This window comes from Myotis brandtii, unplaced genomic scaffold (assembly GCF_000412655.1).
Source record: "Myotis brandtii unplaced genomic scaffold, ASM41265v1 scaffold973, whole genome shotgun sequence".
In the NCBI taxonomy this organism is placed as follows: domain Eukaryota; kingdom Metazoa; phylum Chordata; class Mammalia; order Chiroptera; family Vespertilionidae; genus Myotis; species Myotis brandtii.
In genome coordinates, this window is record NW_005372038.1 from 670,116 (window position 1) to 679,814 (window position 9,699).

Genomic DNA, 9,699 nt, shown 5'->3' on the forward strand with positions numbered 1-9,699 from the left:
CTCCTCTGTCTCCCCTTTGTAAATACTGGAATTCCTGTATTCTGGAATTTTCAGATAGCATTGGTGGGATAATATGGAGGCATCAGAGTACAGAGTATTCAGGTGAGTGTCACAGGGCCAAAGGGACTATAAAACATTTTAAAAAGTGGGCATAATCATGAGTTGCTTGGATAACTGATTGGTCCAAAGACTTGGCCTTTAACACGGATGTTAGTTCTTCCAAAGTTACACTGTAGAGAGAATACTACAAAAGGACAAAATGGATTTGAGCTGTAGTTTGAGAGATTTTGTTTTGAAGTAAAGATTTTTCTGAACATTAATTCACAGTTTCTTGTACTTTCATCCAGAAGTTCTAGAGGGAAAAATAAAATGGGGGCGGGTGGGTTGTGGCAATAAAATAGATGTGAAACAGATTAGGAGCAAGCTTTTCCATTAAATGCCTTTTTATATATGTATTTTGATTATTTAACCATAGACATAAATTACCTAGTCAATCATTTAAATAAAAAGGAGAAAGCACAAAAGAATAACAACAAGGAAAATAAAAATAACAAACAAAAGAGCTTTCTGGCAATGAGGAGGCCAAGGGAAAATGCAAGACTTGGAGGAAGAGAGACCAATATTCTAATCCTACCTCCATCATTGACTAGCTATGTTATATTAGGCATGCAACTTAACTTGCCTAATCCTGTTTCCTAATCTGTTAAGTGGGGATAATAATAACTATCACAAAAGACTGTATTGAAGATTCAGATAACGTACTTGTACCACTCAACACAAAGAAGATTGTGGTAGGCAGGATAATGACCCTCTAAATATGTCAATCCATCCCCAGAACCTGTGACTCTGTTAGGTTACATGACAAAAGGGATTTTTCAGATGGAATTAAGGCTGATGGAGACATTATTCTGGATTATCCAGTGAGCTCCATGTCATCACATGGGCTCTCAAAAGCAGAGAGGGAAGCATGATAGTTAGAGAGAGATGCAAAGGAAGAAGAGGCAGAAGATATTCAAAGCGTGAGAGGTACTCAATCTGCCTTTGCTGGCTTTGAAGTTGGAAGAATGGGGCCATGGGCTAAGGAATGTGTGCGGCCGCTAGAAGCTAGGCATGTCCTTCAACTGACAACCAGCAAATAAATCAAGACTTCTGTCCTACAACTGTAAGGAAGTAAATTATAGCAACAACCTGAATAGGCAAGGAAATGGATTCTTCCTTGGAGTCTCCAGAAGTGAATTCAGGCCTGCTGACAACTTGATTTTACTTTAATGATTCTCAAGTCAGACTTCTGACCTATAGAACTATAACAATGATAAATTAGTGATGTTTAAAACTGCTAAATTGTGGAGTTCTGTTATGGCCACAATAAAGAACTAATACAAATATGTTCAATAATTGATAGCAATTGCTATTTTCAATTTAGGGTGATCCCAGAAATCTTATCAATTAGTGATTTACATTGTCTATTATAAGATTTTGGATGCCACACTAATCTTATTCTCTTAAATATCAATAGATGTTGGGCATCCTCTGTTCCAAAAGAAGCTTGAGGTTTCAAACATGCCAAGGGAATGGGACCCAGAGTTTGTGGTGTCTGTTTCTGTGTCTTTGCAATCAGGTTGTCTAGATTAGATATGCCAATCAATAAGTCTTTAGAGAATCTACTGCTTAGTGATTTTGTTGAAATTTATAAAATTTATTGGAAGTTATAAAATTCAATAATCATAGGTACATATATTTTTTCTTTTTTATTGTCTAAAGTTTTACATATGTCTCCTTTTTCCCCCAAATGACCCCCCACCCAGCCATTCCAACCCCAGGCAAGCCCCCACTGCTGCAGTGTTTGTGTCCATTGGTTATGCTAATATGCACGCATATAAGTCCTTTGGTTGCTCTCTAACTCCCCCTCCCCTACCATTTGTCTCTAGATCGATCTATTCTTGTTCATCAAATTATGTTGATCATTATATCCCACATACGAGTGAGGATCATGTGATATTTATCTTTCTCCAACTGGCTTATTTCACTTAGCATAATGCTCTCCAGTTCCATATTTTACAGGTGAGAAAAATAGAGCAGATAGAGAGCACTATGAGCTGGGAGAAAGTAGGATCTGCTTTTTTTTTCACCTATAAAATAGTGATAGGCATAATATTTACCTATGTTATTAAATTATAAAATGAACAAGTTATTTAATTCCTTTGAGTTCATCTGCAAAATAAAGATGATAATGTATCCATTTCATGGAGTTGTTATGATGATTTAAATGAGATACTGCGTGTAAAATGTTTGGCACATAACTGAGCACTCTCTAGGTGTTAACTGTTGTTGAGCTGACCTTTGTAAGGTGTTGGTAAGGTAAAGTATTTCTTATATAACACCACTAGCTTCTGGAGGAAAAATCATTGTAGCTAAGCTGGGGAATTATCTGTAACATTTTTGCCCCCTTTGTTGGCTAAAATTAAGAAATATTTATTGAGTTTCTCTACTTTGCCCCCATAGACGGGCATGCAGGAAGCAACCATCCATGGTTCTCTCTCATCTGTTTCTCTCTTTCCCTCTCTCTCCCTCAAATCAATAAACACGTATTTTTTTTAAAAAGAAATATCTATTTATTGACTTTCTCTGCTATGTCTTTACCTAAACCATTGTTTTAACCCAAATATTATCTCACATTCATCCTGTGTAGTAGGAGTTATTATTTACCCATCTTTACAGATTGCTATCAGGCCCGAAATCCAATAGTATTTATTTCTGCCCCTAGAATGCTGTTTCATCTTTGACTTTTTCATAGTTGGTCCATTGAAGGACATATGTGTGTGTGTGTGTGTGTGTGTGTGTGTGTGTGTGTGCGCGTGCGCGCGTGTGTGTGTGTGTGTGTGTGTCTGGATAGGTCTGTATGTACATGTGTTTCACTACTGCATATATATGCAAACATGCAGAAAGAACCTCACTACAAACTAACTTTCTAACTTGATAATTTTGAGACATGCTATATAGAATAGGGTCACTTCTGACTTTAGTCTTATTCTTCGAAGTGATTAGGGACACCTCTAATTTTTCCAGAATAATATTTGTTTTTGGACCTCCACTTTGTTCAAATACTTTTCTGTGTCTTTCTTAGTATTATATCTGTGAAAATCCCAATGTGATTCACACCAAGATGCTAGGTACCTCAAGACATCACATCAAGTGATGAGTTTTCTAGAAAACTAAAATTATTGGCCAAATCATATTACTTATAATAATATCTTTCATGTTTTGATTGTTCACAGTAGGTTAGTGTCTTATAGTGTCTCAGTTAATCTTCTTAACAACTCAATTTTAATGTTAATCCCTTTATACTGATCAAGTATGTGAGGCTCAAAGTACCTGGTACTAATTTACACAGCGAGTTATTCGTGGACACAGCTAAGATTTGAACTCAGGTTTGTGTGAGTCCCCAAACCCAAGTTCTTCTGGTAAACAGAACAATCCTGTGGTCTGACTCCCTTTGAATAATCTCTCCTGCCTACACTTAATGCTTTTATGCTGGATAACGATAGAAGTGGACCTGGGGAAATTTTATATTTTTATTTTTTAGTGATAAGCTGCATGAATTGTCCCTAAATGCCTAGCACACATTGTCTCTTCTCAAATGACTTTCAGATGATTTTGGGGATAAACTCTAGTTCAGTGACTCTCAAACTTGAGTATGCAAACAAATCATTGAGGATCTTCTTAAAAATCAGATTCCAATTCAGTAAGTCTAATGAAAGGTCTAAAATTCTGCATTTATAAATAGCTTCCAGTGGATGGTAGTGCTACTGGTGTGGTGACCACACTTAGAATAGCAAAACCCAAGCCCACTTCATCTTAGCCTCTCTTTCTTCACCTTGTGATATCCTCACTATAATGTAAAAGTTCTCCACATCCTCCTTCTGGGCTGTAATGGACATGTTTGCATCAGCCTATTTTCTTAGATTCTAAAAGAAAGTTATAGCAACAACCTCCATCATTGACTAATATTGAGGTGGATTAATGGAAACCAAGCATAGATCCTAGGGAATGGAATTAAGAAACAATACCACCCCAGACTCCTAACAAAACTTCTTTTTATCATAGTCTACTATAAAACCATCTGACTTGTATTTTTTATTTCCTTTGTTTTAATTTTTTTCAGAAAGTGTGTGTGTGTGTGTGTGTGTGTGTGCATGGGCATTTATGGGTGCCAATCCAAGACTGAGTGTATAGAACCAGAGCCATAGTCACTGGATTTCACCAGCTTCTATTACTTAAAATTAATAGGGAGCTGCAGAGACTCGGTTTTCTAGGTGCCTTGTGAACCAGATCAGCAAGAAAAGTGTGAGCAGTTAAATCTTCATCATGTTTAATTCTGCCCTCCACCTGAATATGCTAGCTGTAGAATATGCCATGTTTTCTTAGCTAGCAAAATAGAAGCATGTATGTGTGTGCATGTGTGTGTAAGTGTGTGTGTGTGTGTGTGTGTGTGTGTGTGTATGTTAGAGGGGAGTGGGGATTAAGAAGACAAGTCACAAATATATGGCAATGAACATGTAAATATAAACATGTAAATATGAGTATGGGATGGAAGTAGAGGGTTGTGATCTTAGTAAACCTGGCTTTAGTTTCCTTTTGATTTCTTGGAGAGATCTCCACAGAGCTTTAGGAAATTTATTTAGTACTAGCAGGCAGTCTTGAATTCTGGTTTTGGTTCTGTCACTAACTAGCTGTGTGATTTCATCATTTCTACTCTCTGGGTTGCAATTTCTCTATAGATGAAGTGAAGATATTGGATTCTGCCATGATCCTTGCATGTTTCCACTATCTTCTCTTTCTTTTGCTGAGGCAAAAAGCTGGGGCAGTTGCATTTAAGTGCCAAATCTGCAATGGGTGATAGAGAACCAAACATAGGAAGCTTGCAAAGTGCCCTTAAACCAGTGAACTATAATTTTTGCTTTGTTCCAGCAGATATTATTATTATTGTTATTATTATTATTTTGAAATCATCTGTTCTTACTCAGTGGAACATGATGTACATGTTTGTTTATAAGACCACAGCTGAGTCATTCAGAATTCAACCTTTGCTATTGGGATGGGTTGGTTAGTCTCACTGGACAAAGGGCTTAAGAGACCCATCAACAGAAGGAAAGGCACATGAGTTTTAGAAAGGATGACACTATGGAAACCTCAGCTATAAGCTCTGGGCTTGGTGGCTAGTCTCAATTTATCCCTAATCTGGGGTTGATTAGCTCAATTATGCCTAGAATTAAATATAATTTCTGTCTGCAGGCTGAAAACTTTGTCATACCCCTCCCTGATAACCTGGAAAATGACAAGGCCAGATTAGGTTGGTGGCACCTTGGGGAGAAATGTCCTGCCTCTCATATTGCCCAGCTAACAAGAGACTTCTGAATAGCTTAGTGTACTTAGCTAAAAATGAGGACGTTTGGCAGAAGAAAAGCAGGTAGAAATGTTTTGGCCCCTCTCCTTCAGTGGTGGAGCCATGGCAAAAGACAACTTTGAATATTTGGAAGCAGGCTGAAGGAAAGTAGCATGACACATTTGAAGTATTCATTCGATAATTAAGCACCTGCATGGCTAGTAGATAAGAATTTAATATGCTAAGGAGTAAAATGAGATAGCAAAGGTAAAAATGTACTCCAATATGTCAAATTCTCTGGTTCTAAGGAATTCTATCACTATTTACTCAGGGTTTATATGACAAATTGTAGGCAATTTTAGGGTGCTTCAATCTGAATCAATTTTGTGGACTAATTCTATCTCTAGCCTAAGTAAAGGAAATCAAATACCAGGATGGTTTTCTTTCCATGTATTTCAAAACATCTTTGGGTTCTGTCCTATTCCTCCTCTAATTTTCTGGCCAAGCCTTCACTAAGTGCTGTGTTTCTGTGTGACATTCTGATTTTGGTTGTTAATTCGAGGAAGAAGGGGATTATAGGACTATCACTCTTACAGCTGGTAGAGATGGCAGATATAATCTAGGTCTCTATGTTGGAACATACACTGAAGTCAAGTGAACCTGTGTCAATACAACTGGCAATATCATTGGTTCTGGATCCCTGCACTGCCTACCTCCTTGTCCCTGAGGAACCATGAAACAGGATCCACTGCGGCAGCCAGATACATCACCAAGAACAGAGCAAAGGCCTACACCTTAGGCTTCATCCCTGTTGACACTTTCAGTTCTTCCCGAGTATGAAACTGCCACTTCTTTGCTACCTGTCTGCAGCCTGGTCTTTGCTATTTGTGATAAAGTGTAATTTTAATGTATCTAAGAAGATATTTGCTTATGATTTCCTTTAAAAAGTAACAGAATGGGCACCTTTTCAGATCCTGCTTGAGTAATCCTTGTTCCATTCTGTCCCTCAGCAGTGAGCATTAGAACAAATTGCCTGATGCCACATAAACAGTTCCACTTAATGCAAAAATTGGTTTCTCTCATTTTCTGAATTGGAAGGAGGTAATTCTTTGTATTCCAGTAACATAGTAATAAGCAGAAAGTTTAATAGAAGAGCCTGGGTGCTTTGGAAGCACAAATTCAACTGCTCTCCTCTCTGCCACAGGCACACAGAGCCCAGATTTGTAGCATGGGGTTGATCCGGGTCCTTGAAAAAATACACACACACACACACACACACACACACACACACACACACATTATATGAAAGCATCACACACACACACACACAATATATGGTGAAACTTCATGAAACCAGCATCTCTCAGGGACCAAACATAGATTTCAAGTGGCATTCAGTTTTTCCTTCAACCTTGCAAACAGGGTGACAGAGGCTCCTCTTGACCCTGTTTATTTCCTTTATCCCAGGATAACCATTTGCTTTGAAACCAACTTGGTACTACGTGAATGTATTTCCACGCCTTTTGATTTGGAATAAGCAGATGTTAAAGATTGAGTGAAAGGTACCATTTGACATCATTTATATCTCAGCTTTTTAAGAGTCTATGGGAAAAGAGACATGATATAGATAATCTGTAGAATACCAAAAAATGCCCGAGATTGACAATAGACAATTATGAATGCTGACATATAAACTTGCCATATTTGCTAAATGCCATGGAGATAAATATATAGCAATAGGCAAGTGGGTCTGAGTGCTATGTCAATGGAGTAATTATTTCTCATTTGAAGCCAGAGCTGACATGAACAATATTTAAAAAGAGCATTTTTTTATTAGACTGTGTCTCTCCTACTTGTATAATAAACTCAGGTAAAGTTCAAAGATACTGTCTTTCAGGCTGGTTTCCAGACTCCAGACATTTCATGCGGGAGTGATAACACTGCTAGCCCTTCAGCCATTACCGCACACCTGCTTAGCCCTTCAGCCATTACCGCACACCTGCTTAGCCCTTCAGCCATTACCACACACCTGACTATGGCCCGAGAGCCCAGGTTGGAAATGTGGAATAAGTCCTTCTTCCAGTCTCCTTCTTAGAAACCAGGGAGAAAGATCAGGATCTGTGAATACAGCCCAGTACGTGTGTGTGTGTGTGTGTGTGTGTGTGTGTGTGTGTGTGTGTGTGTGTGTAATGAACATGACTGCCCAAGTTAGTGTGTATGTTTGCAGGGAGGAGGGTGTCCACTTTGGATCAGAGATCTGACTGATCCCCCCCCCATCTGCATTTCCTGTTCCATTTAAGGAAGCCAGGCAGATTAATCTGGCCATTTCTTAAATTTGAAGAATATAAAACAAAAAGAAGTGCCTTCTTCTTGTTCCTGAACCCCCATGAGCTCACCCTCTGCAACTTGAAGTAGCTTTTGGCAAAAGGGCCAGTGTCCTTATTCCCATGCCCACCTCCCGGGCTGATTTTGAAGAGGCAGGAGAGCAGGTTCCCAGGGAGCTTAGTACCTACCCAGGGATGGAGCAGATCGCTGTCCAAAGGTAGGGCAAAGCTCTGGTTTAGGAGAACATCCCAAGTGAAAAGGATGTTTTTGGTCATTGCCAATAGCCACCTTATCTCAATGCCCCTAGAGTTTCCTCCCACTACATTTCTCTCCCTGGGTCCAAAGACAATCTGTTGCTGCCTTTGCACTGCTCCCTACCACCCCAGCCCACAGCCAGCCAGCCAGTGCTTCCCAGCCCTCAGCATCCCCATCCCCACACCTTCACTCAACCTGCACCTTCCCACCCTTTGGAAGCGCTCCTGCAGCAAAGCCGAGAGCACGGGGCCACTTGTCCACTTACCCCTGGTCAAGTGATATATTCAGATCTGCGTCGTCTGGTGTCCCAGAGCTAGGGATCGCGGTGCAGCCACCTTACAGGACTCTTCTCCCGCAGCACGCAAAGAGCCGCCTGGGACAGCTCCGGGCCTCCAGGCTGCTGGGCGGGTGGGCTGATGAGCACAGCAAAAGGGGCGGGGTGCTGTGAGGGACGAAAGTATTGGCTCCTACCTTGGTTTCTCTCTTTGATCCTCAATCATCTCCAAACTTCCCTTTCGTTGGCCGGCCCTCCTATACCTTTCGCCTTCGTCAGCGCCCTGAAACTCTTTGCTCTACCTCTCACTAGCTTCTCCTGGTTCTCCCAGCTAACCTGGGCCCCTTCAAATGCCCGCACTCCCTTCACGCAGTCAGCCACAGGGTAAGAGCAAGAGAAGAAACTGACACGGGGGAATTGACAGGGGTAACTGACACAGGAGGTGAGAGGAGAGAGGGGGAGAGGGAGAGAGAGAGAGAGAGAGAGAGAGAGAGAGAGAGAGAGAAACCGCATTCACACTCTTACATATACGAACGCACACTCAAGCTCCAGCTATTAGGTAGAAGCTGGCGGAAGCCCCAGCCACCCCTCAAAATCTTTCCGGACTAGGTTTCTGTCCCCCTTTGCAGCCGCTTCTGGAAAATGCTATATACAGCGAAGAGGAGAGAAAAGCAAAGAGGGGAGGGGGAAAATCTAGGAGGCGCGCTCCCTTTCTCTCCCCCACCCCTAGCTCCAAAAATGTCCAACCCTGAGCTCTTCCTTTTCCTTTCTATCTGCTCCTTGCTTCCTCTGCTCCTGTTCTTCCTCCCTCCCTTAGGGTGGCTTCGAGCTGGAGAACCCGTTGTGTGTGTGTGTGTACATGTGTGAGAGAGAGGAGGGCGGGGGTGGGGGAGAGACCGTGAGGTGGGTGAAAGCACCTCTCACCTCCCCCCAGCCCAGGCTGTTGCCTCACACACACCCCGCTCTCAGCAGGGGCGGGCGGGGCGGGGCGGGGGAGTCAGGGATCCGGAACGGAAAGAGGGAGGACGGGGCAGCCTGCAGGGGCAGCAGCTCCTGCCTTCTCTGCAGCTCGGTGGCCAGGGGTGGAAGGAAGCCGCAGCCGCAACCCCAAGTCAGCCCCCGCTGCCCTGTCCCACCGTCTCATCTCTCCCCCCTCGGTAGGGAATTTTCTGTTTCATTCGTTTTTGTTTTTTTTCCTTGGGTCTCCTCCTCCCCTGGTGGTGGCAGAGACTGGGGGGCTGAGCGCCTTTGAAGGGACCACAGCGACTCCGGGCGCCTGGCTTGCAGAGTCTCTTTTTGCCCATTGCTCTGAGTGTCCCCTGCTTTGAACAGTGACACCCCCACCTGCCCCTCTCAGCCCGGGCTCCGGACAGGTGGCGGCGAGACTGTGCGCAGGCAGCCACGGGTCATCCCCGGGGGAAAGAGGAGTTGAGCCAGAGGGAGCTGAGGCAATTGGCAGGAG

At 42.3% G+C, this 9,699-nt stretch overlaps 1 protein-coding gene across 2 annotated transcripts in view; it reads right to left on the reverse strand.

The window, feature by feature from the left end:
* TRPC5 (transient receptor potential cation channel, subfamily C, member 5) overlaps positions 1-9,038 on the reverse strand; it is a 320,022-nt gene extending 310,984 nt beyond the window's left edge. The window contains exons 1-2 of one of the 2 annotated variants that reach the window (XM_005886346.1): positions 8,985-9,038; positions 8,229-8,405 (exon numbers count right to left, since the gene is read on the reverse strand). The gene's annotated coding sequence lies outside the window, so the exon portion shown is untranslated. Of the gene's footprint in view, positions 1-8,228; positions 8,406-8,776; positions 8,888-8,984 lie in introns of those variants that run through there. The other variant, XM_005886345.1, reaches the window with a different exon arrangement.
* Positions 9,039-9,699: the final 661 nt, after the last annotated feature.